Source organism: Chaetodon trifascialis, chromosome 8, assembly GCF_039877785.1.
Source record: "Chaetodon trifascialis isolate fChaTrf1 chromosome 8, fChaTrf1.hap1, whole genome shotgun sequence".
Classification (NCBI taxonomy): Eukaryota; Metazoa; Chordata; class Actinopteri; order Chaetodontiformes; family Chaetodontidae; genus Chaetodon; species Chaetodon trifascialis.
The window spans coordinates 14,605,472-14,611,529 of record NC_092063.1 but is presented as its reverse complement, the minus strand read 5'-3'; positions in this window follow the sequence as shown (position 1 = coordinate 14,611,529).

Genomic DNA, 6,058 nt, shown 5'->3' with positions numbered 1-6,058 from the left:
AAAAAACGAAGAAGAAAATCAAATGACTCTTATTCAAGCCAAACGTGCTGCTGTCCTTCCTCCAGTAGTTCAAGTACAACTTTGCAGTTACATTCAACATGTTTGGTTTTAGAAATACTTCACATGTATTTTCAGTTAAGTCACCGGTATTGTTATGGCACAGACAAGTTCTTTTATTATCTCTGGGTAGTCGTCCTTCACTTCCACGTGCTCTCGATCTCACATTCCTCATCGTCTGCAGTTTTCCTGAGAATCCCGCTTAAGAAAGAACAACCACCTGCACACCCAGATTCTCTGTGTTCTGTTTCACTTACTGCTTTTGTTTTCTTAGTATGTAGTCTTGTTTGAAATGCTCAGGAAGAATTTCTTTACCTCAGAAATATGAAATTAAAGAATGTATGTAATCTTAGGGTCTTAGTAGAGAGCGGCGCGGAGCGAGATAAAGAAGCGAGGAGAAACCTGACAGTCTCGTAACACCCACTACAGCTGGGCTTTTACCTCGGGAGAGAAACTTGAATATGCTACAAAGAGTATCATTGAATGTAATTCAGGTATTTCAAAGGATATTTGATGCCATAAATCCATGTATTATTATATATGAATATATAAATAAGTTTTCTTTTCTGTTCTTTTACCCTTTATTTTGATTGTAGTTTATGGTGGAGTGATGATTGTCTTCAAGAAATGCTATGTAGAATACAGAAAATACTCCTTTTTTTGTTGGACAAACTGCCTGCAGATATCTGTTATTTATGAATATCCTTTATATGCATTTCTGCAAAATATCATCTGAAAATGTAAATATAAGGCACACAATCACACACGTGCACTCACAGTGAGCACAAGAGAAGAAGACGGCGAACACAGATGCAGGAAAAGTTCCACGCTGAAGTTGTCCCGTGTGACGAGTCTAAAAATTCACAGTCAGTGTGTACATATTGTGGATGAGCCCAACATGTAGACAATCCAGACAAATCTTTCCTTTTCCACCAGTCCTGCAGTTCTGTTTTAACAGCCTGGAAAAACTGCATCACCGGGCTGCAGGTACAGAGGTCGTACATATTAGACTGTTGCCATGGTCCTGAGGAGGTATAAACAGAATGATGTAATATTTCCTACCGCCCTTTCCTCCCTCCGTCTCTCCCTCCCTCCCTCATCATTATTTTTCTCTTTTTCTCTCTCCCCAGTGCAATCTCATTAGATTGGATTGCCCCCTGGCCACAAGCTCCAGTGGCCATGTGGCGTTGTATCCTCTCCCCACCCCCCTCCCCCCTTCCCTTATACCGATTCCTCCAGAGTGGAAGTGGTCTGATTGATGTCCAGCAACCCTATATCACAGTGCAGCCGTCCCTCCAGCTGGTGGCTTCAGTCATGCCATGCAGCCAGATCAATCAGAGTGACCCCCGCTGTGCATACTGATCACTGTCTCAGAAGCTGAAAACACATTTACAAATTACAGAACAACCCCTGCCTCAAGCGGCCACGGTCGAGATAATGCTTGCGATTATTCACAGGTAATTACAGAAGTGAAATAATAAGGATGACTTAGAGGTACGGCTAGGTGAAGCATTTTGAGTTGTTGCTCCCTCTGCTCCCGACAGTTTGTCCAACAAAACAAGCTTTTATTTTTTACATGTTTTGATCTGTTATCACAGTAACTTTGTTCTTGGTTATTGTACATTTTCTGTAACCATTTCTACCTCATTTTTGCGGCATATTGTACATGAAAGTATTTATTTCATGTCTTTTTTGATGTCTGTTTTAAAAATGATAATAATGTTCTTGAACTGTAATGGTCTACCTCAGAAAAGACTGTATTTTAAGAGAAGAGTATCACACAATATTAAACAGAATTTGTCAATATTGCACTGCGGTTATTTCTTTCATTTTCTCTGACTTCAGCAAGCGAGTTACTGCAGTTGACCCGAGTGCAGAAATGACATGATGCTGGTGCTCACCTGATGTGTGTATCTGGAGCTTGACCCCAGTGTTAAGGTCAGCGCTGTTACTTAAACTGATTGCTAATTCGTTAAACGTAGAAACACAAGACTTCATCACGGGGTTTTGGATTTGGTCATCAGCTTGAATTGACCACACAGCAGCCTCAGGTGACGTTATTATGAGAAAAAGAACCGGGTGCATCATGGGTTCTCGTGAAGGTGTGCAGAGAAGATGGAGATCACTGTGTGTGTGTTGTGTGGCTAGGCGCACACAAGTTTGCCGGTCTGCATGTGCGTGTGTTTTTGTGTGTGTTGCAGTGTCCGGAACAGCAACAGAAGCAGTGCTAGCACACCCCTGAGGCTCCAGCCCAGCACCAGAGCGCAGAGGTCCTTCATATCTGTCACTGTCTGTAAACAACAGCTCGTCCCAGCGGCCTGCCCCGTGCTATTTCTGGCCTTTCCTGACATCTTTCAAAGACTCAAAACTAAGTGAGAGATGAAGTAAATCTGAGCAACTCGGAGCAAACAAATGAAAGTGTAGCGGAAGCCTGAAACGGGATCTATTGCTCACCAGTTATGGATAGTGGTGTCAAAGCGGAGTTTGAAACATCTGTGACTGAATCCCAGTAGAACAGTGGTGCCGCTGGTGTTGATGACAGAGTAATTAATTGTCTAATAATGATGCATAGCTCTGTTATAAGCACAACCTTGCGCAGTGGCTGCCCTTCATCCTCTGATGAAGGATAATCACTTCTGCAGCTGTTTGAAAATTATTTCCTATCTTTTCCTGTCACAAACTCAACAACATAATCCACAGAGCAACCTTGCAAAACTGGAGTAGACCATGTGGAAATGAGACACTGGTATATGAGGAGAGGCTTATTTATAGCTTACCTAGTTTCACACTTACCTGTATGACATGTTCTGACAAGTAAGAGATCCATACCAGCTAAAGGTTTCTGTACCGGTTTGAATTGGTGATAATTGATTTTTACTGATACAGCAGCTCCTGCCTTCTCTCTGCACATACGTCCATTGTCTGACTTCCTGTGAGGCACTTTGCAGGCAGGAAGACTGAAAACCAGACTGTCCTCTCTGTCCTGAGTGATTCCTGTCCTCCAGGAAGTCAATCATTTTCTTCTCCCTGCTGATTGGAGGTAATTAGGCGAGCAGAGTTTGTAATTGGATAATAAAAGATGCTAATGAGCTGCTGTCCTATTTACTCATACTTAGGGAGTGAATGTAGCAGGACGCCGCCACACTTTCCTCACTGCGTCACAGCGCTAATGAAAAGTGATACTGAGAGTACATTTCACAAAAATTAAAAGTTGGTTAAGGGTATAGGAACAATAAGCCTTATAGAATATTTTATGTAATTTGATGATGTGGGTAATTGTAATAGAAACTGAAGCTTTTTCATTGTACTGATGGAGGCATTCAGGACTGTTTTGTTGGTTCAGTGTTTATATATTTGTTTTGCACTGATGTCACTTAGTGCACTCAGTTTAAGTAGAACTGTTTTCAGCATGCACTCAACTTGAATATTCTGTTTTAACAGTGTTCGTGCACACCTTCAGTGTGTGCATCGTTCAGAGGTGCCTTGATAAAAACTTGAGAGTTATTTATGGTAACAACCTTCATAAAAAAGGTCATTTTCTGAATCTCATTTCACACAGATCCAGTCGTCCTCTCTACCTTTGCCATGCTGCTGGCCCTCCATTGTTCGGGCCTTGATGCTGACAAGGTTGACATCAGAGGAGAGCTCTGACACTGGGTGAGTTAGGACTGCCAGCTGTTAGCAATCAAGTCTATTTTGAAGTCAGGGACACATGGACCCCCAGGGCCAAAGCAGCAACTAGTCCAACCCCTCGCCCCCCCAGCCCAGCCTACAACCTCCGAGCCCCCTGGTACCACAGATACCCAGCACAGCTGTATTGGTTCCAGATGTTGCAAAGCTGCAGTAAGGGCCCTTTACCTAAGAAGACCCCGAAAATGATGACCTGCACAGAGAGTGGTAATGCATCAAACAACAGTCAAAACACTGAGCTGAAGGATGTGTTTCAACACCAAACCTGCAACCAACAGACAGCCAAATACTGGGAGAAGTTATCTGATGTCAAGCTCTAAATAGTCCTTATTTTAATTGAAAGGTTTTACTTTATATCCTAAAGCATGTGTCCTTGACAGAGGAGGAGATCCACTGCGAGAGCAAAAGCAGGACCACTACACGGGATCGATGTCGTTTAACATTAGATATTAGCTCTGTCCTGGACGTCGTAGCCGTCATCTCAAATATTGGCCTGAATACTAAAGAGCATAATCTTTACGGTAACTGGGACTGAGTCTGTCAGCTCTGCAATATTTGGCACTTTTGAGCAGAGTAGCAAAACCGAAGCAGAGAACACAGAAACAATGACTCACAACCATCAGATGAAGCCTGCAGCTTCAAGCCAGATAAATGCGCTAATCTGAGATCCAGATCAAGTGAGGGAAACATGGCACAATGGAAACTGCTCAGCTTCTTTGAGAGGAAATGATCAAATCTTTGCAGCTGCATTGTTTCTGTGTTGGACAGGTCAGTCAAAACTCTCAGGAAATTGGGTTTGACAGGTGGAATGTGTAGGTAAAATGTTTCGGCCTGCCCCCTCTCACATGACTAAAATGTGATCATTGAATAAATAAACATTAAATAGGTTTATAAGGGAATAAACAGATTGCTGTTTCAGAACAATGGAGCAGAAGTTTCACCAGCTGAAGATTCTCAGACTAACAGACGTGGATGAACATTGTTGTACAAAATCAGATTTGATTCATGGTGGGTAGTCTGCAGATGATCACGTGAGATCTTAGTCTGACAGCAGCTAATTTCAAACATACGATTGAACGCAGTGAAGGCAGGCAGCTTTTATGCAGGTCTATACCTCCCTCATGTGGTCAATCCAGATAACCACAAAGCCAGATGCACCAGCCTGGACCATCAGTCCAGTCAGATACAGATCAGTCTACAATCAGCTGATGTTTGTAGGTGTTTATTTTGTCATAAAACTGAAGTGCTTAAGCGCTAATTGAGTGGGATGCTGCTCACAAAGAGGATCCAGCATGAAAACCGGCTGGGTGCATTTTAAAATTACCAAGTGCAATATGACAATGAGACAAGGTGTGAAATATTAACACAATTATAAAACATGGCACACATAGATAAAACAAACAAAATCACAAATACAACAATATTACAACTTCAAAACCGCACACAGCCAAGCAGAGGCTGAACTGTCACATATAAAACACATTAATGACCCCTGGTGGCTCCACGTGGAAACAAAGAGAAGTTCTCTGTTCCACATGAAAAGGAAACGACAATACAAAATAATAAAATCAGCCATTTGTACCACAGTGTGTTAATCCAGAGAACAAACCTACAGTAACCTTGTGGATAGTATGTGTGTAGTTTGAGTGCAGGGTAACATAATCTTCTGCAATAGAGAGATGAATGTAAAACACAACACCGCTGAATATTTCATCTGCCGACATGCTGCCTAAAAGCAGCCTTGTAAAGCTGCAATGCATCACAAAATACTTATGCACGTGCATTATTAATGACAATGCAATAAGTGCACATCTCGTCATTACTGCTGTCATAGGTAGAACAAATAACAGTGTGTCAGTGTGTGCCGTCGTCAGACAGTATTTTGTGAGCAAAGCAACTGCAGAAGTATTACATGTATTCGGATACTTGCACCCAGGCCCGCAGGAAAAAAACAAACAAACAATTTTACGACCTGTAATGACTCCACGTGACTGACTTTTGTGTGTAGTCCAAAAGAGTAAAACCCAAAACATGCGCTGTTATCTTTAAGCTTAGAGGAGACAGAAAGGTAAACTCCTGAGGCGCACTGAATACTGTGTGTGTTGTCCGGCAGTGGGTGCCGTTGGGAATATGTCCGACTTGAAGGCACTGCCATCTGCAGATATGGTATCATGTGTCTCAGTGGAGACTTACTGGAAGTTACAGCATCTGGTGAAATGACTCAACATTACTCCGCCTACGTTTCGTTCTGTGGAAGTGCACCAAGCCCAGTGCCTTCAGTTGTACTTTCTGTTTTATAGGCGGCACGCAA